Source organism: Rhinopithecus bieti, unplaced genomic scaffold (genome assembly GCF_001698545.2).
Source record: "Rhinopithecus bieti isolate Rb0 unplaced genomic scaffold, ASM169854v2 scaffold_4820, whole genome shotgun sequence".
Lineage (NCBI taxonomy): Eukaryota > Metazoa > Chordata > Mammalia > Primates > Cercopithecidae > Rhinopithecus > Rhinopithecus bieti.
In genome coordinates this window covers 1,715,812-1,742,339 of record NW_016804598.1, presented here as the reverse complement: position 1 = coordinate 1,742,339, position 26,528 = coordinate 1,715,812, and the positions used below count along the sequence as shown (strand labels likewise).

The window sequence follows — 26,528 nt, the reverse complement described above, 5'->3', positions numbered from 1 at the left end:
ATATGTATATTACATATACAATATATAATTGTAAGATTTGTAGGCTATGTATGTGTATATACATGTATATGCAATCACACATACTACAGGTATACCCATAAATGTAGGTTTTTAGATATGATTTATAAATTAAATATAATATATAAAACTATTGAGTTTAAATATATATATATATATTTACTTACATGTATTTTTAATTCTACAATAAGGGTTATTCTAAATTTAATTCTAAATTAAATTTGCCTAAGGTCACACAGGTAATAAGAGGCAGGATTTGAACCCTTGCATTTGGCCCCAGAGTCCCTGCTATTAACCATTGTGCTATAATGCCCCAATTATAACAATAAAAATAATATTAAACATTTATTGAGTGGTACTTATAGGTCAAGTACTATTCTAAGGATTTTTAAAGCTTATTTAATTCTTACAACACTCTCGTGAAGGAGATATTGTGATTATCAACATTTTTCAATTGGGGAAATGGGGAAATTTTGGTTATATTTAAAAATTTGTGTTATTTAAGCTTTGAATTTAGATCCAGCTAGACTCATACATATCTCTATTATATGGAACCAGATCAAGGTTACTGATTAGAGTTCTGAATAATAACGCTCCAGAATAATGTCTTATTCTTGCTGGATGTGTTACTTTTACAAAATAATATGAGCAAACACACATTATAGGATAAGTAAAATGTATAAAGAAAAGAGCAGAAAATGCAACAGTCTTTTCTATGATTCAGTTTAGAGACAGAGATTCATTAGCAAATGATCAAGCCCATATCTCCCAGTAAGTACAATTCAGATACACTGTCACTAAAACGTTCCAGCCCTATCTTTTATTCTCATACCTAGAATTAAGCTAAAGCCTTGAATTGCTCCCCAATGGCCACTTTAGAGAAGAGCAGAGGAATCCACTTGCATACTAACAGTCTCTTGAAAAGTCAGGATGTTTAATTAATCGATTTAATCTATTCTGTGATTCCTCTGAGCCCATTTTGATTAAGGTTGAATGCAAATAAATTATTATGAAAAGAAGCTCAGCTTGTTAATGCCAAATATATAGTCAGTATTATTAGGGGAAAAGTTGAAGCTGTAAATTAAAGGTAGAATTGAAAAATGCACTGAGTGACCTTGGAAAACAACATTAATCAATCACTATGCTTAGTTTCATTGAACAAAAAAAAACCAAAATGATTCTCAAGATTGTGCTTTTGGAGATCACTAATTGACAGGAGCTGGCCATGAGATTAAACCCATTTGCCATCCTGATTATATTATTGTGTCCTTGATTTGGCACTGTTTTTAAATGTGTCACTCATTATTTACTTATATGCTCAACTATTGATTCATTGTAAACTTCAAAGGTACTGAGAATTAAAAGCAATGCAAAGGTGTTTCTTTTTTTATTTAAGTGGACCATGTAAAACAAAATCTCTTAATGTTTTTATCTGCACGGTCTCTTATCCCAAATACATTTTCCCCCATTTCAGCATGCCAAAATCCAACCACTCATTCAAAACTCTCTTTTATAGTAGAATTTCTTAAACCTTTTTAGACTCCTCCTGTTTTATATCACAGTGGTTGTGCTCAACTTTAGAGCTAAAACAAACTTACTCTACTTAGTCTTTGATGATGTATTTAGAATTTCATTATGCAATATCATTTATATTTCTTCATGCATTTATTTACTTATTTGTGAGACTATATAGATATATATCTATCAGACATCAGGCTTTGAGAAAAAATTTCATAAATAACTTATATTTTTATGTATCAACTTATGTTTATTATGGTGCCTTTCAAAAATAAGATGTTTATTAATATTGACTGAATGGTATAGAAACTCTTTCAAAAGAGTAAGTTTCTCCTATTGACCCACTATGTAGTTGGACTCTGTTCAGTGAAAATGTCTTGAACAATTCCTACCTAATGAACCCAGATAATGAAGAAAATTTAAGGTTCAAGAGAATTCAAGTCAAATACTCAAATAATTTGTGGCAGCAACAATAGCCTTGGTATTACAATGATTCTATAGATAATGTTACAATATAGCAAAATTCAGCCAAAAATATTACTTGAGATAGTTACTGAAATTTAGTAATTAGAAGAGCATCTGATCAGTTCTGCAAATAACTGTCATTAAAAAATACTTCCATATCGGGCCGGGCACGGTGGCTCATGCCTGTAATCCCAGCACTTTGGGAGGCCGAGGCAGGCGGATCACGAGGTCAGGAGATCAAGACCATCCTGGCTAACACGGTGAAACCCCATCTCTACTAAAAATGCAAAAAATTAGCCGGGTGTGGCGGCGCGCGCCTGTAGTCCCAGCTACTTGGGAGGCCGAGGCAGGAGAATGGCGTGAACCCAGGAGGCGGAGCTTGCATGAGCGGAGATCGCGCCACTGCCCTCCAGCCTGGGCGACTGAGCGAGACTACGTCTCAAACAAACAAACAAACAAACAAAAACCCCCCAAAAAACCTTTCATATCAAAGTTAAGAATTAAATTAATTACTGAGATACATGCTTTGTTATGTGAATATATTGTCATTTTCTTTGTTCAGCTGTATGTCTATGGTTTGGTTTCTGATAAATATTCACATTTTAAATAAGATGACTTTGTCTATGAAAATTTTACATTATATTTTATTCTATGTATACGTAAAATATTAAAAGCAAAAGCAAAATTGGTTAAAAATAATAAAGTCTTCATAACTGTTATCTTCCCTATAAATATAACACTTGATACACCAATAAAATTGCATTACACATATTATTATAGACATTACTTACTTTTTCAGTAAAAGCATATATATTTCTCTGCTTTCTCAATCAGTTTCATCCCACCTGACCCCATTACACACTGCAACAGACCTAAGCATAAAGGGATAAAAAATTTGTGTTGATTTGGAAAACCTATATATCCACAAGGGGACAGAATAAGTGAGGTTTCTGTAGTTTTAAATATGTTTTCTTATTGAATTTGCACCTGCTTAAAACTCTGCCAAATTATGGTACATGGACCAGTTCTATTTTCCATTTTCTTTGTGAATTAAAAGTAAAATAAATGCTCAGTTGAGCCTAGACAACAGATGGTCTGCAATAGGTATAAACATATTGTACCATATGTCTGAATGGCACTTTCAGGAAGTACTTGGCACTGCTAAAATATTTCACTTGTAATACCTATGAATACACATATAGTACTTCAATTAAACATAGAGTGACTGATTTACTCCTTACCATTTGTGAGATGTATAGTTTGGAAATAGATTGTGTACTCCATCAGGAAAATAGCCAAGTTTCACTGAAGGACCCCTGATGAGACAGAGATAAGTAAAGACAATATACAAAGATAAGTGTGTGGAAAATTTTGTCCTTGGATAGACCATAAATAAATATGCACAAATGAAGCTTGCTGTGGTTTCCAAACTGCCTCTGGGGTAGCTAGATATCTTGAGAAGAAATCTGATTGTACCTGAAGCTCTTTATACTTTTCTCCACTGTCATTGTCCTCCTTTCTATCCCATTCCCAGACACTTTTTATTCCTCACTGCAAAATGGAAAAAATAAGGACACTTTGTAATTCACAATTTAAACACTTTAACAGAGCAAAAATTCTTGCATTTTGGAAATATTACCTTGTAGCCAGGTGCAGTGGCTCACGCCTGTAATCCCAACACTTTGGGAGGCTGAGGGAGATCACTTAAGGCCAGGAGTTTGAGACCAGCCTGGACAACATGGTTGAAATCCCGCCTCTACTGAAGATACAAAAATTAACTGGGCATAGTGATGTGTGCCTGTAATCCCAGCTACTTGGGAGGCTGAACAAGGAGAATCACTTGAGCCCTGGAGGTGGAGGTTGCAGTGAGCTGAGATCATGCACTGCACTCCAGCCTGGGTGACAGAGCGAGTATCTCAAAAAAAAAAAGAAGAGAAAAAAAATCTTCTTTTACTCATATGTCATATTACAGCAGCCTATAATTGGTCCAGGTTTTTAACTTTGTATCTGACAAGATACAGGTGCTGTGCATATACTTTTTTAGATTCATATAGCTCACCTGTATATGCGTGTTTAATTTTGTTCTTTTAGAGGATAAATGGATGTGTAGATATGGGTTTCTTCATTTTTTTGTACTTTTCCCCTCAATGAGTTTAAACCAATTAAGTAGCTTCAGATGTCACCTCTATGCAATTATCACACATCTAAGCTGCAGATTGAATCTCCAACAAACAGGTAAAATGTATGCATGATTGTTGCTTCAGCACATCTTACTAAACCAATGAAACAACACCACGTGTTTTACTACCATGGGACCCCCATCAGACTTATTCCAATTTAGGCTTCCACGGAATAGATTCTGGATTCAGTATGTGCAGAAATCACGAGTAAAACTTCCATCATCTTTGTCACTTAACCTCTTTTCCAACTGTCCTGTTCAATTTATGGCTCTTCCTTCTTATTTTATTTTATTGGCTCTCTAATATTCATATTATTTTGTACTCCCACCATCCTAATTTAGGGTATTTCCATCTCTTTCTACTCTGGAATATTGAAATAACTAAATAACTTCCTTAACATTTAGTGATGTTTTTTACATCCTATTGTTTTTGATCATTTAGATTTTAATTGTTTCAAAATGGTATAAACATAACATATTTATTGATTTAAAATATAACATGATTTAAAATATAAGAAAATGTACAGCGAATCATTATTGTTTATTTTTTCAGGTATTTTAATCATACTTGGTAGAACTAAGTAGAATCAAGTTACAACTATGTATTATGTAATGATCTTAATTAAATTATGATTATATTGTAGATATTTTTACACTATATAATATGTTTGGAGTATGAGGTGTACATTCTTTAGTGACAAAAATATTGAACACATATTAATACAGACCTAGTTTACCTTTTTTTTTTAATAAAAGTGCTTGATCAGTGGAGCTTCTGGACATTGGTGAAGAAATCCTATTAGACCACTCATTCTACAGGTAAAACCTATACATTCCTGTAAACAAAAAGGTATCTAAATGTAAAAAAAAAAAAAAAAAAACCCAAAAGCACTTAGATATTGGTAAATGGAAGAAAAGATGGAATTGAGCAGTATTACTTCCAAATTTATTTCTTAAAGTTTGATCCCAGTCTTCTCATCAGAAACAGAATAATACTAAGAACCCACAAGCTTAAATTCTTAAAAAACAGAAGACAGAGTTTGCTCTGCCAGAGTCACTGACAGCGAGAGGAAAAAAAATTATTGGATAGGGTAGCACTCAAAAGGAATAGAACCAGATCTGTTTGTAAACTTTGCAAGAGTTTGTGAGCGATCCCTAAATTTTGAAGTTTTGTGGTATACCTCAACCCTAGTACCATAGATAAGGCCAGAAAGAATGAACTGATATTTGAGCTTTTGTCAACACAGCAGAGATAAAGCTGCATCTTGGGTAAATTGAATGTTTGTTTAACAACAAAATCAATATTTATAGAAAGTGCATACATGCCAGAACCTAGAGATTCCATCAAATATCAATCCCTCATTGTCCAAGAAAGAAGTTAAAATTAGTCAGCAACGGAAGACAAAGGAAAATATGACTATCCAGAAAATAAGAAACCCAATAAAGACAGAATTTAGATGACCCAGTCAGAAAATTACAGCACAGTAATAGAAATTTTACAAAGAATCCAATTGCAATTTTGGAATTTAAAAAATGCAATATGTGGAAGGAAAAAAGCCAGAATTCTTCACTGAATGAATGTAATAAGAATGGAGAGAACAGAACAGGGTTTCAGTGAATTTAGCATAAGGTCAATAGAAATATTTTTTTTCCTAAAAAAAAAAAAGAGAGAAAATATTTTGAAAAGTTAAGTAAATTCTTCTGAAGTAAACACAAGACAATATATAATGGACTGATTTTTTTCTCCTCAAAATTTGTGTGTTGAATCTCTGACCCCCAATGTAACTGTAATTGGGAATAGGGGCTTTAAGAAGTAATTAAGGTTAAATGATGTCAAAAGGTTAGAGACCTCATCCATTAGGACTGGTGTACTTACAAGAAGAGGACGAATTAGCAGATCTCTTTCTCTCTGTCTGTCTCTCTCCTTCACTGCACACACAGAGGAAAGTCCATGTGAATACACCACTAGAAGAGGTATGTGCCCAAGAGCGGAAGAAAACTGTGCCAGAAAACAACTCTTCTGATTCCTTGACCCTGAACTTCCAGCCTCCAGAACCATGAGAAAATAAAATTCTGTTATTTAAACCACGCAGTCTGTGTTTTAAATTATGTCAGCCCAATTAGACTAATAAAGAATGCAAATTTTTTATTTCAATAGTTTTTGGGGTACAGGTGGTTTTTGCTACATGAATAAGTTCTTAAGAGGTGATTTCTGAGATTTTGGCACCTGTCACCTGAGCAGTGTACACTGTACTCAATATGTAGTATTTTATCCCTCACCTCCTCCTACCCTTCCCCTTGAGTCTCCAAAGTCAGTTATATCATTCTTATGCATTTACATACTCATAGCTTAGCTCCCAGTTAAGAGAACATATGATATTTTGCTTTCCATTCCTTAGCTACTTCATATAGAATACTTTTATTTAAAAGTTTAGCAAATAAACAATTAGAATCCAAGAATTTGAGAATAAAATGTGTCAGTAAAATTACCTGAAGAAATAACATCAGAAATTTCCTTGAGATGAAAGCAAGAATTCATTGATTGAAGAAGCTCAGCAAACCCAAGCATAACTAAAAAAGAGGGTACCCCATTATCACACTGCCAAAACCAACAATAAAAAGGATCATCAAAGCAACCAGAAAAGAATAACATTACAAATGGGGAAATAGAAATCAAGATTACCAGCTTCTCATCATCTTAAAATATGGAGACTGAACAACAGTAAAACAATATGTTAAACTGTTGACTAGAAAAACAAACAAAAAATTGCCCACCAACAATTCTATATTCAGCAAAAAAATTATTCAAGACCACATGAATAAACACATTTTTATATTTGTAAATAAATGAATACTAAAATAATTCATCTTCAGCATACCTGTACTATAGGAAATGTTATATAGGAAATGCTCAAGGCAGCTTTTCCGTATGATTTGAAATAAATCCAATGGAACCACATAACTTCTGGGAAAAAACATGAACAGGAAAAACAACATCAGAGAAAAAATGTGAATAAAGAGACTAATATATGTATATTATATATATTTTATGACATAAAAAACATGTAAATATAAAACATAATTTTGCACTGTAAGAATTATTAAATAGATTTAATACACATGAAAACAAAATGATTAGGGAGGAAGAAATTTGACCTATAGTTCTGTAATTTTTCTACATTTTTTATGTTGTGAACAATGTTATCTTCAAATCGACTCTGAAAATGTACTTGAGTGTAGCGTAATCCTTAGAGAAAATTAATGCAAATAAATAAAGCTAAAAACCAATAAACAAATTAAGATTCTAAAAGCATTCAATTAATGAAAAGAAGTCAGGAGGGTAGCAAAGGGAAGAAAATGTATAGGAACAAAGAAATCTAAAATATAACTTGATAGGTAGACATATATTCCGATATAGTAAAAAGTATATGAAATGTTGATAAATTAAGAGCTCCAAATGAAAGAATCAGAAAACAACAAAATACAATGATTAAACTATATTTTATTTGGAAAATATACAATTTAAATATAAGGAAATAAGTAAGTTGAAAGCTTATGGATGAAAATTGAAATACTATGCAAACGGTAGACATATTAAAGTCATATTGGTTACATTCATATTAGTTTAAATAGAATTTAAACAGGGTGTTGTAAAAGATAAAGAAAGAAAGTTTATTATATTAGAAATGGCAATTAATCAAGACTAGATAAAATTGTGAATGTGTAAAAATCAAATAACAGACCTTCAGAAGTTAAAGAAAAACTGATATTACTGAAAAGAAAGACACTACAATTTACAGTTGATGATTTCACCAGTTTTCCTTTAGTAGTTAATAAAACATATAGACACAGAATCAATAATGATACAGAAGTCGTGATCAACATTCAATCAAATGGACTTACATGACACTTGTAGACACAACAACAACAAATTAAGAGCCCTTGCTGCACACTGCCAAAGACTCACACCCTGAGTCTTTCCCATTATCTAGACATCAAACAGTTCTTAATGCACTTTAAATGGTTGAAATAATTAAGAGTACATTCTTTTCAAATGTTAATTTAGAAGGTATGATAAGCAGAAGATATTCTAGACAGTATTGCAGATATTTGAAAGCTAAAAGTAAAAAAAGAAAAAAAAAAGAAGACGTACTCTGTTTTTCAACCGTCACTATGAGAAATTCCAGCGGGGCCGGATAATCTTAAAAGATAGATTAAAATTTTGGAGAAATTAACAAAATCTAAAAGTAAGCCTTAAACGTGAATAGCTTATGCCTGATACAGAGGAAAGTATATATAAGATCCAGGTTTTTAAAAATTATTATTGATAATTGAGAAGTCACACAATTCCATGTGACTTTGGCAAAAATATTGGAAGTTTAAAATGTGTGAGATGTCATATTGACTAAAAAAAGGCAATACATCATTCTGTTTCCTTTAATTTGCAAAAGCTGCAACTCAGGAGCTAGGCTATATGGAGAAGCTATATGGCCATGTGCAGTTCCAGAAACTAATGATCTAGTCCAACAGAGCAAAATAACCAAAACTAATCCTTACAAAGTGTTAGATTAATCTAATGTGTGAAAGACCTCAACAACTTTTCCAACTTAAGTATCCACCTTTCAAGCCAATCTAAATGATAGATTTATCAAAGACTGTGAAAATATTCTCCAGATGTGTAACCATAAGATTGTGTAGAAGAATAAAGCAGAAAACATACAATTTAAGTAATTTTAGACACCAAATAACAAGATACATAATGAAAGCTGCTTTGTCAGCCCTTGTTAAGCAAAATTTCTTTCAATATAATATAATGAAATAAAATTCACTAAGAAAGCCTTAACAATCTGATTCCAATTAATAAGAAACCAGTATAGCTCTTAAGGTTGATGTCAGTTTGATTTTCAGAGCTGATGATTTATTATCACAATACAATTACGTTCATAATTTAATATTATGACATTGATGTAAGCAAACTTTCTTGTACTGACATTTATCATTGCTATTGTAGAACTTAATCATAAATTTGTTTGTTTCATTTTTAAGTATTCATAATCCCTCTGCAAATGTGTCATTCAGTAAATGTAATACAAGAAAAAAAAGTTTTGGGAATTTAATTTAATTTTATTTTATTAGAGATGATAGTGTACAATGTGGTAAATGGCATTTAAAAAATAACAACTCAGAAAAAAGGGAAAATATTAAGACAAGGTTACAAATAACATGAAAATGAAGATAAACAAATTATATGAACAAACACACATACTTCACACACGCATATATGTGTAGATGAAAATATTAGTGAACTAGTTTTGTTAGTTTACTACAAATTATTTCCCAGATAATTTCAATTTGTATAATCTATGAAAAGTGGAGAGATATCCCCCAAGTTAGATGTAACTCAAAAAATATCCCAATTTTAAAAAGAAACAGTAGAATTATAGGTAAAAGAAGAAAATAAACATAAACCAGACTGGATGAATAATAAATGGATAGATGGATGAACAGATGAATGGATGGATAAAGAAACAGAAATACACAAATAATGAAAACAAGTTAGCAAAGTGTATTTATAATGCTTCCCATTCAATGTTTCTGAAACATTGAAATTATCTATTTTGATCAAGTAAAGTTACTTATTGTGGATAAGTTAAAATTTATTTTTCTCTCATACCTAATTATCCCAATGATTTTTCTTTCGAATGTCCATATGATACAATTCACTTGACATGTCCCAAGCAAAATCTAATTAATTGTAATTAATTTTATTTTTGTCTCTTTCAATTCCTTATTTTATTATATTATTTATATTATTACCTTTTAGGGGTTTCTTCTTTAAAAATGTCTTACTATATGTGTTAGTGAAACATTTCTTTCATGAGCCTTACTAGCCCATGACACAGGTTCCAGGTGCATGGCCTGTTGTAAACACTATAAGAAAAATCTTATTTGCTTCGATAAAAGTGACAACGTTTTTAGAGTATTAAACTAAACTTTCCAGAAGACCTAACTCAAATGTCTACTTGCACTGAGGTACTGAGTATAATTTCCTTGTCCTCATTTCCCTCATTATGCATTTAGAAGGTTGGTATAGATCTCGAACTCTAACTAAAGCTACCAGTAAATCTATATGCATAACTGAGAAAACAGACCCACCCTCTCTGTATATAGATAGTAGGAATACTTTTGCTAGAAAATAAAGACAATTTCAATTTTGTTAAAAGGAAGATTTCAGCATGCATGTCTTAATCATTACAATATTTGTGATGAAGTGTTGATTAGTGTAATAACATACTGGTTTTAACCTAACAGTAAATTTTAGTAAATTTTTTTTCAAAAACTATTTTGTAATTACTTTCTTCTTGTGAGTAAATTTATATTCTACGTTTTCTTAAATAAATAACATGGGTTTAATTGTTGACAGCAGTAATATGGTAGTGGTATTATTATTTTTGCATTATGTATAAGTTTGCTTATGAGAGACACAAGTAGGATAGACTTAGGGGAGATGATTTTATAGCTTAAAAACATCATCAAAAATCTAGCTTCTTTTACTCTTTGAATGGCCAGCCACAGTGTACATTGATGTCTGGCTTCTTATTTATTTACAACATGTTGCCATCAAGACCTGGGGCAGGATGACACTTCACACTTACTCAGCAAAACTGGGAGTTTGTGTTCTTGTGAATTTCTTATAAGAGCTAAAAATGTTCTGTTCTCAGAATCCATCTTCAGACTTTGCCTGTTCCTTAATTGGTTGAACTTTTGTCTTAGGTGTACAATTCCCAAGTAATTATAGTTATTTTAGGGCAACCAGATCATGTGTAATATGTAAATGTGAAAGGGTCAATCAAAATGTTTTCTATATAAGCCATTACAAAATATTGCTGCTAATTATGTTAGTTCCTCTTTCTAGCTAAAGCAGACATATAACTATTCCCTGTCTTGGTTTCTTTTATAATGTCTAGAGCTTTGGTTGCTGCAGATAAACAACATCCCTTAATTTACCTTCGAAAACAATTCTGACATATTTTTGAAAGATAAATATATCATTATTTTCCAAAAGATCTTGTTATAATATTATCTGTTTCTTTATGTGATATGTTTAGGGCATTACTGTAAATTTACTTTCAGCTCTAAAATTTTTACTCTCTAAACATATTCTGGCTGTCTCCTGGCTTTGTTTTGGATATAGAAAAAACACATTTCTTATGGACATGTAAGATCACTATGAATCAGAATACAGAGGTGTTTTTCACTAGGCTATGTTTTATAAATATTTGCATTTAAAATTTTATTTGTTATCTACTATGCCAAAGTGACTGGGAGAGCCAGACAAGAAAATCTTTAAGTGTGATAAGACACATATAATTTTTTCATGCAGTAGTTAATACATGTGCACAGATAAATATACTAAAACTTGAAAGAAAAACACTAAAACCTGAGTACTTGCATAGAAACAATAGAATATACAGTTTTATATTGTACTGGGTGATTGCCTCAGATATTTCTAACCTGTGAAAATGTTTTGCCCTTTATAAATAACTCATACTTATTTTTTACATTTTAACCCCATAAATTGGTGATTTCTTTTAGGTTTTGTTATTTTCTATGTTTTTATATGTATAAAATAATTTCCATATTGATAGTAAGGTCAATGAACAGACTTTGCACTCATTGACTGATTGACTTAACTGTTGCATTCTGATTTATGTAGTCCAGTAATTGATTTTCTTGATGAATATGGCAGTTTTTTTTATGGGCTTATTTGTCTAATTATGTTGATAAAGTCTGCAATATCTTTAGTTCAGTGACAGAGAATATGAAAGATCTATATTGTGAATTCAGCAAGAGAGAATATGCAGATCTATAAGATCTGTTGTAGATAAACAACATCGCTGAACCCTCAAGTGGAATAGTGGCATTCATATGCAGGATAGTCTCCATGCACTTTCTGTGTGCAACTGAACCACCTTTGAGTTTATGAAAAAATAGCAGGATAGATGAGTGAAGCAAGGCAGACTTAATCATATTTTGATAAAATACTTACTTTTATTAATAGGTATATTTTTCAGCTTTCTAAGTGAGGTTTCTGATAGTTGAGAGGACCCTCTTCTCATAAGGTACTAACAAAGGATGAATATGTTCATTTTCTACCTATAGAATTGATCATAAAAGCATGTGGCCTTGAACGTCTAAACAAAATACCATTATTCCCAGGACTTAGAAAGGTCGATAAAAAGCAAAGATGATAATTTGTGGCTGTATCTATATCTATCTATCTATCTATCTATCTATCTATCTATCTATCTATCTCTTCTCTCTCTCATATATATATATGAGATATATATTATATATGTGTGTGTGTGTGTGTGTGTGTGTGTATATATATATATGATACGAGAGTGGGGCAGGGAAGTGCTGGGCAGAGAAGGTGGGGTCCCCAACAAGAGCTCCACCCTTGGGGCCTGTGCTCTTAGACCTAAATGAGGAGAGGCATTTCTGTTTTCTGGCCCAAAAAGTTGCCTTTTGGCCCGCCCTTCCCCCATCCTGTGCCCAGATAAACCTGAGAGACCTTAGTGGGGACACACAAGCGGCTGGATGTTGAGTGGAGCAGAAGAACACGCCAACAGACACCAGGAGACACTGGCAGGCCATCTACGGTGGAACGCTGCAGACACAGATGGAAATTTGACTGGTGGGGGTCGGAGGAGGGTCTGGCCACCCAGTGGCCAGACTGCAGGGGAAGACCACCTTTCCACTCCATCTTCCTCCTGGCTCCCCATCCACCTCCTGAGAGCTACTTCCACCACTCGATAAAATCTTGCAATCATTCTCCAAGCAAAAGTGTGATCCAGTATTTCTGGTACACTAGGGCAAGGACCTGGGATACAGAAAGCCATCTGTCCTTGCAATAAGCCAGAGGGTCTAACTGAGCTGATTAACACAAGCTACCTACAGACAGCAAAACTGACAGAGCACACTGTAACATGCCCACTGGGGCTTCAAGATCTGTAAAAACTCAACCCTAGACACTGCCGTGGGGTCGGAGCCCAAAACATCATCCCCATGACCTGCCCATCTACATGCTACCCTGAAGGGTTTAAGCATCGGGTCACCAAAGAAGCAAACCACAACCCTGTTGCATGCCCTGTGAGGAGAATAAGGGAAGTCCTCCCATTTCATATATATCTGTCTACATCTGCATCTCTATTTCTATGTGTACCTCCCATCTTTTTGTCTGTCTGTTGTCTATGATCTATCTATTTATACTTACATTATTTTCATGTTGAAAGTAGTTTGCAGACATGGTGACCCATTAGTCTGGATAAGTTAATGTCTATTATTTATGAAAAAAGGCATCAAATATTACAACTAGGAAATTAACTTGGAAATAATACTAATGATGACCTGCAGACCCTATTTAAATTTCACCAGTTGTTTCAATCCTGTCCTTCATAGTAAAGGGATCCAATATAACATTGCATATTACATTTATTTACAAACTCTTTTGACTCATTCACTCGAGTCTAGTATTTTAGTCTTTCCATTATTATCATGACTTTGACTGATATTTCATCACGACTACATTCCATTTAGCACTTGTAGCAAGAATATCACAGATATGATGTGTGTTCTCCTTCCACTTTATCAGCTGATGTAGGATAGCAATTTGCCCTATTATGATGTTCACTTTGATCAGTAAATTTCAGTGATGTATTCTAGGTGTCCTCACTGTTAATTTATTCATTGTCTTTTTTCAAATTAAAAGTATTTTGTGGAGAGATAATCTGTGACTACATAAAAATTCTGCTCTTCACATTTTCACCCATTACTTTGGGCATCCATAGATACTTTTCCATATCAGTTGTTGCTACATAGGTTACCAAACTGTGATTTTCTAATTTCATAGTGCCTATATCTTTACTATTTGGCATGGAAAAGGATTTTTTTTTCTTCTCTCATGTCCTTTGACATGTGTCTCTCATTCTTTGACAATTTGATTATTTTCTGACACAGAATAATATTGCAGGCTTCTCTTATTTCTTATTTGGCCATTTCTCCAAATACTCTGTATTTCTTATGGTAGAAAAAATATTTAGAAATGCAAGATCTGAGCACTAGATTTTTTCATTTTTACTAGGTTGTTACTACTTCCAGACTTTCTTAGTGGACAGACCAAGGAGGTATGTTACACACACACACACATACGCACACACACACACACATTAGTGTATTTCTGTCTGCACTTATCTACATATATTGAAAACCATTACTTCACGCCAGTAGCTCCTACTTTATTCCAGAACCATATAGTCCATTTGTTCTGATTCTTTATTTGTAACTCCCTTCTCTGACAGTGAGAAACTTTACCTCTGTTTTTTTTCCAAGTCTTTATATTTTTGCTCAATCCTCCTCTACCTGCCAACCCTGCCAGGCTATTTCTTCACCCAGCTCTAACAGTCAGGCTGTCCTTTACTTTACTGTATTTCTTGTTCCGTTACGAACATTGCTGGGCTCTTGATTGTTGCCTCGTGGCTATGATTCAGAAGGCCATCTTCAAAAACAGATCATGGAAGGAGAAGGGCTGTAATGTCTTTGCCTCCCTTTATGTTTTCTCTTTGTAGCTATTATTTTGATATGATTCTTAAAGTTTGCCTCATCTTTATTGTGTTGGTCTTAGTTTTATGGAGAAATACTAGAAAAATTGCTAGCAAAATAGGAAAGTTCAATCTCTAACAAGGCATAAACAATGTTGTAGGAAATTGAAACATATTCATTTACTTCTTCAGTGAACATATGTATATATATTATAGATATATTTATATAAAATTTATGTACATAATATAAAATATATGGTGACCTATAAGTGTATATGTATGTGTATATATATATCGTACTATATAGCTTAGATTTATATGTGTATACTCTATATGTACACACACAGAGAGAGATTAAAAAAGACAGAGATAGAGGCATGCAAAGAGAGACAGAGATCAACAGAGACATACAGACCATCTTCTATTTACCAGGAACTAAGACATAAAATGACACATAACTCCTCTAAAATCAAGTAGCTAAAGAAAATTGCTTTTAGATATCAATGTCGTTGCCATACTTTTAACTACTATCTTATAATAATTGATAGTTTATATATTTATCTTATCATAACAAAATTAATTCTTAATTGCTTTAAAACTTCATATAAAATTAATTCACTACTCAAAATTTATTTCATTTATTATATCCTTAGTCAAAAAGAGACCAAAATAGGGATAGAATACTGTCTACTGTTGAGACAAAGTAAAATAATAGTGATAATGATAATCATCATGATAATAACAATTAAAATAAAAACTTCAACTAAACAGATTGTCTATGTGTAATTGAATTGACCAGACTCCTCTTGAGAAGAAAGCTACTGAGTATCTTTGTGTAGGAACACACATAAAAATAGCTTATTGCCGTTCTGATTGTTCATTTCCTTTTTGAATAGGCAGAAAATTATTATCAATATAGAACTCTGTCTTTGAAGGTAATTTTAATCACCAATCACACATATAGTTTGTAAATTACCCTGAAGTACAATTCCACAGTACATAAGAATTTAATAGACTTACTAAGACAGGTCCTTAGTGTCAGATAAAATACAATACTTTCAGATGAAATTACTTTTCAGGCCATAGTTGAGGAAAGGCTAAGCAATTTCCTACAAACAGTTATTATTGAACACTCCGATGGTAGCATGTGCTAAAAAGAAATTTATTAGTCTATTTTAAGCCTCTGGATTTTCAGTGTATAGTCTAACACCATCCCTATATCTGATTTCTATTAAGCTAGGAGATGAAGTAGATTGAATATTTTCAGAGACCATTAAATAGGCATTTAGATTTTGTTGTTAATTCAGACTTGACATACTGCAATACTAATACTACAAAAGGTGACTTGTTTAGAATGCTTATTGCACTTTTTTATGTCTTGTTTTTAATTTTGGGAGAATTCTGTTTTTCCTGTTATCAGTGTGACATAATTATGTAACTCCCATGTTAATGAAATGATTATGATGATGCCATAAAGTAACTAGATATTATAGTCTATTTTTTCATAAAACTTTGAAATTCACAGATTGGAAGACTGAACAGTGAATGATATTTAGTCACTGTTTATGTAAGTCATATTTTACAATTGTAGCTTTTATTTGCAAGGTACATAATAAAAATGTAATAATAACCGGCAATAATTTTGTCAAACTGATGAGTAACATACGTTTATTGTTTTCAATGTGCAAGAACTTTTCTACCCCTTTTGATAACTATTCTGCCTATTGTATAATAAAGCAATCTCAAATACACAGGTGGTAAATAACTCATGTAAGGTCAAAAACTAAATTTAGAGAGATGGAATTACAAAATAATAGGTCATCATGATTAAACATTACTCAACATAGAGTTATTCAGCATTAAGTAAATGTATATTTTTGATATAATGTAGTTATTATTGCTCAAGATAATGCTTTTTATGTATGTTCCTGTTCTATACAGAAATTACATTTCTAAAACCTTATTCTCATCAACTATCAGTATTAGTTACCTATTGCTATGAAAAATTAACACAAAGTTAGTGGCTTATATAATGCAAATTTATTTATATTATCTTTCAAATTTATCTTATGGTCTGGAGGACAAAACTTTTCAATGGTTTTCATTGGAATAAAATCTGGAGCTGTGTTCCCTTGAGAGGGTGCACTAGAAAGTCTGTTCCCTTGTGTTTTCTGGCTTCTAGAGATGACCTGTATTCCTTGGCTCCTGGGCCCCTTTCTCAGTCTTCAGTCACATAAGTAGGACCCTGCTTCCATGGTCACATCTCCTTCTCTGACTCTGACTTTTCTGCTTCTTTATTATCTGAACACTTGGGATTACATTGGGTGCACCTGGATAATCCAGGATCGTCTCTTCATCTCAGTATCCTTAATTTATATGCAAAGTTCTACATTTTCAGTAAAGGGAGGGAAACAAGTGAACACATTTTCATATGTGGACACAGAGTATAAGATACAAATATCTAGGAAAGATTTGATATACTTTCTAAATGTTCACAGATTATAAGTTTGTTCTTTGAAAACATGAGCCAAGCAAATAAATGATAAAATACTTATTTTTTTCTTAAAAGACGGAAAGTAGCTTTATTCTCATAGAATTTTGTTTATTCCTATAGAATTTAGAAATAAGATTTTCCTTCTAAAAAAGATTGAGGATTTTGAGAATCCCCACAATATGTGCCAAATCACTTAAAGAACATAGAATGTCTCCCTGACAAGAATCAGTCTTACTAAATGAATGCTTGTTATTTAACGAAGAACATGCTAATAGGAGAGGAAGATGTTGAAGGATAATTAAGTGTAAAATACATAAAATAAGTACTGCATATTGCCTCAGGGAGGTAAAACGGCAGATTATTTCACTATTTCTGGTATTAAGTGTCTCTCTATTGAGAAGAGTTCTTACAGCTGATCCACACAAAGAGCTTTCTAATGAAATCCAATTCCAAGGGGTGAATAACTTAGGTGAGATTATTCTGTACCGCATAGTTATCACGTTGTTCATTGTAAATATTTACATTTGAATTCTAATTTATAGAATATAGAATAAATATAAATCTAGTTTATATGATAGCATATCAAGCATAAGTTATAAATGATACAGCTATTCTCAATATATCAGGAAATTAAAGTCTTTAATCCTCCAACCTTAGGGCTAGACTTTAAAAATTGGTGAATTCATGACCATAAAAGTCACTTCGAAGATGTAAAAAATTACATCTAGGAGATGAATTCTCCTGACATCATCTTAATTTCACCAGGTATGTATTGTCAAAAGTCTATAATCTTTACCTTTACAAAGACAACAAATGAGAAAATACTGCTCATACTAACACTAGGTAGTCTCTGATTTTCTGTTGTATTTACTGAAAATTAATATTTGTTAGTTGATATATATTATTGATATTTAATGTCATTTATTAATATCTATTAATCAATCATTATCCATTCATTAATCATTAGAATACACACATAGATGCACATGTATGAATAAAAATGACAAAGGGAAGTAATATTTTCATTGTAGGCCATTTTTCAGGAGAAAGACATTTTCTTCTTTTGAAACACACACAAAAAAATTGCAAATTTAGATTGACCAGGCATGGTGGCCCAGCACTTTGGGAGGCCTAGACAGGGGCATCACTTGAGGTCAGGAGTTCGAAACCCCATCTCTACTAAAAGCACAAAAATTAGCTGGGTGTGGTGGTGCACACCTGTAATCCCAGCTACTCAGGAGGCTGAGGCAGGAGAATTGCTTGAACCAAGTAAGTGGAGGTTGCAGTGAACCAAGATCACGCCACTGCACTCCAGCCTGGGCAACAGAGGGGACTCTGTCTCAACAACAACAACAACAAATTTAGATAAATCTCTTATTGTCTTCAAATGTTCAAAATTCACCTAAGTCTTTAATTTTAGCTTATATATAAATTTAAGACATTTATATTTATTTTAAAGTCTTTCTGGGTTAATGTAAATATAAGGCGGATATATTGATATGAAAATCTTTAATGTGCTGTCAGCAGCATTTGGCTTCACAGGTAAGTCTCATTGATGCTTTGGAATTATCAAATTAAGAATAGGATTCCTTTTGAAACTTCTGCTATATGTCCTAGAATTAAAGACCTGAAAACTTCAAATTGCCTTTAGACAACTATAGTACTAATCAGATTCCACTCTACTAGGCTATTTTAGGAAGATATGGTCTATAGCTAACACTTCAGATCTGAACTTCTATGCATAATTTATTTGACAACAAAGATTTTGATGTTTTATCAATTATATCTCCATCTTTTAGGATTTACCTCAGGTAAAAGTCAATGCACAGGACAAAGAACAGCTAACTCAGGCACATGAACGCATGCATGCTTTAGCAGCATTTATCAAAAGGACTTAGCATGCAACCTATGGAGAACATTTTTGTCTGGCTGGCTCCCAGTCCCTTCTTACTCACTGAACTTCACATCAATCTTTCTCCTTGATTGCTGGCTTTACCTTTTATATCCCAACTCAAAATACTCCTGGAGTTTGGATATGCTATTCCCTGTAGCTCAGCCCTACAGCTTACCTGGATCCTGCTTCTAAGTTGTTGATAAAGCTGGATGCTGATCATATTCAAGTACTACAGGTACTATAAAACAAGCAAACCCAATATATTAGTTTGTCTGCAGGGATAGCATTTTGAGATACTAAAGCAATGTGATAAAATAATACTGTAATATTTGTGCATTATAGATGTTTGTTTTTGACGTGCAATAAAAATTTTAACACAAAAGATATTCAGTAGCAGTAACGTTAATTTTAATATTTTCACATGTAAAATAAAAGCATTATAAACAATGATTTATATATTCCAAATAAAATTCTTATAAAATAAATGACTTTAAACCTTTTTACAGTTTGACATTTGGTGAAAAGATGTAAAGATATTTGACCTATACTTCTGCAGTAGCACTGATGTTCACTGATTCCTGTATATTGTTTTTCACTTAATATACAGGAATTATTAAAACATGTTTAATTAGAAAATTTTATGACATCCAAGAATGATGGAGATATTAATTATTTTGGTGTCATTGAGTAACATATTATATGCTGGTCATACTCATCAGATTATTTAATATTTACAAAGTAATGCAAAATGAAGCTGAAGAAAACATATTAAAATGACACATTTTAAATTAATTATCTATGATAACTCATTTGTGATATTTTATTTTAATCAAAATATAACAATATAATCATGACATTCAGGAACACTGATGTATTGTCACTAAAGCCTAACCTACATTTAGAGAAATTGTTATTTTTAAAATACTTCTAAAATATGTACAAACATAGGCAATTTGAAAAAAATTAGTAAACCATTTTGAGGAAACAAAAACTCCCCCCCAAAAAAACTTACAATGATCTTCAAAAAAATTCACAGTACTTAAAGAGGTTATAATTTTGAAAACACTTAGAATATTTGAGAAAGTCATTGAAAGAAGACAAAAGAATTCTCAACATCTACTCGATCAAGAGTCAATAAAGCATTAGGAAATCCGGCTTTATTGTAGTCCGTTTCCCACTAACAAAGCAATTTGTAGGCTGCAAATGATTTGTAGTGCATTGGCTGCCTAAACAAATTGCAGAGGCAATAATCCAAGGTTCACATTTGAAGATATTGGCACTTTTTCTGAAGTTAAATGCAGTGAAGCCTATTACATTTGTGTCTTATTAACCAGCTTCAAACAGTGCTATGAAGCACTTTGTTCTCACTTTACAAAAAGCCCTAGAGACATTATTTTGCTGCTAAAAGATTTGTCTATTCCACATTGTTTGGTAAATTTCCATTTTCTACAATGAATAATATAAGTAGGATTTTAAAATGAAAGAAGGCAATTGCATAGTGCTTTTTTCCCTAATCAGACAATGAGAAATGGCTCAAAACCTAAATGTTACATGCCTATACCCCCCGTGGAGATTTGAGGAGTTAAAGTGGACAATTGGGATTAAAATTAGAACTGAACTAATTTTAGATAATGAATTTGCTTTTAATATTGGTAAACAAATTTTAAAAATGAAGTAGACAATATTATTCCTATGGTTGTCTGTAAAATGATGTAGAAATAATAATACCTTTAGAATTTTGCAATTTTAAAGGGTGTATTTAATTGATTCTTATAAATCAAGATTACAAAGCACTCATTTTATTGTCCACTAAACATAAAACCTCATTGCAAAGCTTGCTATTAATTCCTAGGAAAACTAAAGAAATAACTTAGATGTCATAAACTGAAGTTTAGAAAGCAAAAACTTCCTTTTATAAGTTGTTTTAGGTTTCATGCAGGAAGCTGTAATGTGTTACAGGTATCGTAGTAAGTTTTCCTTGCTACAGAGACATATTGATGTATTCAAGAGATGAATTTTGAGATCAGAATTACCTGGCAGAAACTTCAAATTCAACATCTTCTTGAATATAACATATAAAATAATTCACTTTTTCTGAATCTCAGAAATTCTTATGGGATAAATAGCCCTAATCCTTGCTTTAGAAAGCTACTGAGAGAGTTGAGATATAAAGTTATTACATTTGATGCTACATTGTAACTTATCTCCGCAGAAGGTATTCAGGGACATCTTTTTCTCTTTCTGTGCAATATGTTGAGTCGTAACTAGTGCTGTTTCCAAAGCATCTCAAATTTGGGAGCCATCCTGTATGCATTTTTCTAGCCCTAATAATAATGTAGACATTTTCATTAGTTATACATTGAATGAATAAGTAAATGGATACATTGAATGAATGAGTGTTTAAAATGAAAGGCACTTAGATCTTTATAATAAAATACAAAAGATCTTAGAAGTAATTGATGTAGTAATTATTACACTTATCTTTGCCTCCCATTAATCCTTCTAACAATAACAAAAGAAATACAACTGGTATCTGATATGACAAAAAGTGCATTTTGTGTTGAATATGTTTGTATTTCTATAGGCATCCAAATAATGCTTACTAACTTTTCAAAAAATGCTGATATCCATTCTATATTATTTATTTGTTCCAAAAATATGAAGACAGCTAAGCCAAGTTCTCCTCATTTAGCAGCTGAAGCTTTTATGATCAAGATAATTTAATTCCCTTTCCTTTATTCAGACAGGTAATTAATGGCAGAGCCAGAGACTGGTCCCCAGCCTCTTGGAACGTAATCCTTCATTGCACTATTCTTTAGAGTACTCTACTTCCCTATTTGGACCATTCTTCTCAGTAAGAGCACATACAAAGAAGAAGAATGAATGGATTTGGGTACACTGATTGTCAAAGCTTCAGTGAATAACCCATGTGTTCAAAGCTTTCAGAACTGTTCTGGTGAATGAACATTCTCTGAAAGTTAATGACATGTTATTTTGTCTCCTTATAAATTATCAAAATGCCAGCATACAACACTTAAGAGCTTAGACACAAAGGCATTATGTAGACACAGCTATAATAAGACAACACAATTTTAACTGAGGGGGCTTAGCGTGCCCAGTTTAAAAAAGAAATACAGAGAAAATGTAGTGTTGTTGAGTATTTGTTTTTAAAATTCTAGGTATTATGAAAGCAAAAAAGAAACAATGTAAGAAAAACATAAAAAACAAAATTACTACGAACTTTATAAGTAAAAGATGTTTCAGAGACCAAATGGCAAAAAAATAAAATAAAATGAAACTTTGATAGAATTTGCATTATTTATTGCATAATAAAAAGGCAAAATAATAGTTATGTATTCAAAGAGTTCGCCATTTAGAGGTGAGAATAAATATGTGATAGTCTTTAACATATTTGTCAGAGATTGCTATGTGTTTGGTAATGATATGAAGTGTTTTGTAAATGTTACAGCCTTTAATCATTACGACAAATAAGTAGCTGTCATTATTTTCAGAGAATCTGACAAATAGAGAGGTCAAGTAAGTTGTCCAGGTACCCTAGATAATCTCTCACTTTGGTAAGGTTCAAAGTGGTTGGTCTGACTTCCGAGTAGTAGTGTCTAATCATTCATGCTCAACTGCCTCTGAACCACTATGCTATCCTCTGATAAGCTATAAAGCAATCATGATAGAAACTATGATATAACACAAACACAAATAAAATAATAAAGGGATGCAGGAAAGCATCAGCTCTTTCCAACTGGCCATAGTGATAGCTCAACAAAACTAGTGGAACTTATAATTGGCTTAGAAAATCCACAGGTAGGAAAGAGCGAGAGAAAACAAATCTTGCATGAACAAATGCACAAGGAAAAATTATTCATAAAATGCCTCCATCTACATGGTAGCGACAGAAATATCTTGCTAAACATTATTTTCTAAACTTAACATTTAGATATATTACTTGCTATTTTTTCTATAACCTACATGATTCAATATAACTACCGAAGTATTCCTTTACATACTCATCACAGACATTGAGACTTATATGTTGCAAGCTTCATTCCTAAGTGAGTAGGAAACAGAAATCAAAGATGCAATTCTTACCCACATAAAGTTTAAAGTTTTGTGGGGGATTCAGACAAATAAAACTGTACATGTAATTTCTATGTGATTTGGTAGTAGTCCAGGATTTTTGAAAGTTTAGAAGAATCAAAACAAATGCAACAAAGGATCAGGAAAATATTTCTGGAGAAAAAGATCCTGAAGCAAATACTGAAAGGAAACTAGGAGTAAGAAGGTAAACTTTTTCTAAATTTCAACTTTAATTTTAGATGTAGGGGATACATGTGCAGGTTTGTTACATGGGAATATTGCCTGGTGCTGAGGTTTGGCGTATCGATCTTCTTAGGTAGTGAGCATAGTACCCAATAGGGTACTAACCTACACCCCCTCCCTCCCACCTCTAGTAGACCACTGCATCTATTATTATCATGTTTATATCCACACGTGCTCAAAATTTAACTTCCACTTATAAGTGAGAGATGTAGTATTTGCTTTTCTGCTCCTGTGTTAGTTCACTTAAGATTATGGTATCCAACTGCACCCATGTTGCTGCAAAAAACATTATTTCATTATTTTCCATGGCTGCATAGTATTTGGTTAATCAAATTTTCTTTATCTAATCTACCACTGATAAGGATCTGGGTTGATCCCAAGTCTTTGATATTGTGAATAATGCAGCAATGAACATACAAGTGCATTTGTTTTTTTGGTAGAATGATTTATTTTCTTTTGAGTATATATTCAGTAATAAGATTGTTGGCTCGAATGATAGTTGTTTCAAGTTCTTTGAGAAATCTCCAGACTGATTTCCACAGCAGTTAATTTACATTACCAATAACAGAGTATAAGGATTCTCCTTTCTCCACAGCTTTGCCAGTATATGTTGATTTTTTGATTTTTTAATATTAGCCACTCTGAATGGTGTGAGATAGTATCTCATTGTGGTTTTGATTTGCATCTCTGATAATTAGCAATGCTGAAAATATTTTCATGTGTTTGTTGGCCACTTATATGTCTTTTTCTGAGAAGTGTCTGTTCATGTCATTTGTCCATTTTTTAATGGAGTTATTTGATTTTACTTGTCAAGTGGTTTAAGTTTTTTATAGATTCTGGGTATTAGACATGTACTGGATGCAGAGTTTGTGACTATCTTCTCCTGTAGATTTTCTGTTTACTCTGTTGATAGTTTCTTTTCCTCAGCAGAAGTCCTTTAGTTTAATTACATTCCACTTTTCTACTTTAGTTTTGATTGCAAATGCTTTTGGGTACTTAGCCAAAATTTCTTTGCCAAGGCTAATTCATGTGGTTTGACTCAGTGTCTCTACCCAAATCTCATCTCAAATTGTAATCCCCACATGTTGAGGGAGGGACCTGGTGGCGGGTGATTGGATCATGGGGGTGATTTCCCCTATGCTGTTCTCGTGACAGTGAGGGAGCTCTCAGGAGACCTGATGGTTTTAAAAGTGGCAGTTTTTCTTGAGTGTTCTCTCTCCTGCCACCTTGCAAAAAAGGTGCCTGCTTCCTCTTCACCTTTTGCCATGATTGCAAATTTCCTGAGGCCTCCCCAGCTATGCAGAACTGTGAATCAATTAAACCTTTTTCCTTTATAAATTACCCAGTCTCAGGTAGTTTCTTTATAGTAGTGTGAAAACAGACTAATGCATTGATGTCGAAAAGAGTAATTCTTAGGTTGTCCTCTACAATTTTTATAGTTTGAGGTCTTCCATTTAAATCGTTCATGCCTTTGTATTATTTTTTGTTTATGCTGAAAGGTAGGGTCCAGCTTTAATCTTCTGCATATGGCTAGCCAGCTATCCTAGCACCATTTATTGAAAAGAGAGTTCCTTCCCCATTGCTTTTTTGTTGGCCTTGTCAAAAATCAGACAGCTGTAGGTGTGCGGCTTTATTTTTGAGTTTTCTATTCTGTTAATTGGCCTATGTGTCTGTTTTTGTACCGGTACCATGCTGTTTTCGTTACCGTAGTCCCTTTTCCAGGCACCCTTTGGACCCTGGCACCAGCTCTAATGTTCAGTCACCCCATGCAGAGTTCTCAGCTTCATCCTGCTTCAGCTTCAGCATGTGAGTCTTTTCCATGTCAACATTTGGCATTTTCTCTCTGAAGATATGTTCAAATTATGTTGGTTTAATCTAAATCCCAGTGTGCTTTGGTGGCAGCAGCACTTCCTAGTGGCACTAGTCAGCCATCTTGAAACTCCACCAGCTTTTCAAAAAGCAAAACCATTATAAGTGAAGGGAGCAAATATGAAGAGTTAAGGAAGACAGAGATCATCACCATTTTCCAAAACATATGATCACCTGAAACATTCCAAGTTCTCCCTGTTTGTGACACAAAGATTTCACAGAATATAGCATCAAGTTCTACTAATAATTGAGTCTTTCGCTTGGTAATTCTTCTTATTTACAACTTATACTGAGACATGAGTTCTGCAAGAAATATCAACGTGGCTCACGAGTGACTGCCACACTCCATTTTAAATGTTGCATGTAAATGCTACATGCTAATGTGGTACAGATTTTGTTGTTACTATTTTAATATTAATTGTTACATTCCATCATTTTCCAACAAAAGGGTCTACATTGTTGCATGATAGTAGATATTATCATCCTGCCTGTAGAGTGGTGTTTAATTCACACGCTGAACAATAAGTAATGAGGCCTTTCCCATAAGAGTCGTAAGGTTCTAGGAACATAGGGAATTAGACTGACAAAGCTTTGTCATTATACAACATATGTTCTAGTTCAGAAGGTGTCAGGAATTAGGCTCCTGTCACTCCAAAATTTTACCTTTATATTTTCCTTTTTTATGCTTGGGCTAAGATTCTTCAGATCACTTTTTTTTTTTTTCTTTTCAGCTACTTCTGATATTTTCATTCAAATGAATGTACTATAGGAAGTTAAGGAGCACAGGTAAGTGTAATTTTTCTTTCTTCTTTATTTTTCCATTGAGTGCCACTGTATTATTGACTCTTCACCCTGGAAGCAGCACTTGGTTCTATCTTTTAGCACTCAAAACCAATCTTGTTATACTTTCTCAGAACTATCATTACCATCCAGACTTTAGACCCCGCTCAGAACCCAGTTGTGAACTCGGAGCTCCTTCCTCTTCCTCTTCTTTTTTTTTTTTTTTTTTCTCTTTTATATATATATAAATGGGTCTCACTCTTTTATATATATGTATGTCTCACTCTGTCATCCTGGTTGGAGAGCAGTGGCACAATCATAGCTCACTCCAACCTTTGCCTCCCAGGCTGGAGCTATCCTCCCGCCTCAGCCTCC

At 33.0% G+C, this 26,528-nt stretch overlaps 2 long non-coding RNA genes across 4 annotated transcripts in view; both read right to left on the bottom strand.

The window, feature by feature from the left end:
• LOC108527854 (uncharacterized) overlaps positions 1-6,219 on the bottom strand; it is a 24,492-nt gene extending 18,273 nt beyond the window's left edge. Inside the window, exons 1-4 of the long non-coding RNA XR_001884955.1 lie at positions 6,057-6,219; positions 3,478-3,552; positions 3,243-3,317; positions 2,793-2,873 (exon numbers count right to left, since the gene is read on the bottom strand). This is a non-coding gene — a long non-coding RNA (uncharacterized LOC108527854). The remainder of the gene's footprint in view (positions 1-2,792; positions 2,874-3,242; positions 3,318-3,477; positions 3,553-6,056) is intronic.
• A 15,147-nt stretch (positions 6,220-21,366) lies between these two features.
• Positions 21,367-26,528, bottom strand: part of LOC108527855 (uncharacterized) — a 42,731-nt gene continuing 37,569 nt past the window's right edge. For all 3 annotated transcript variants that reach the window (XR_001884956.1, XR_001884957.1, XR_001884958.1), the window contains one exon: positions 21,367-21,493. This is a non-coding gene — a long non-coding RNA (uncharacterized LOC108527855). The remainder of the gene's footprint in view (positions 21,494-26,528) is intronic.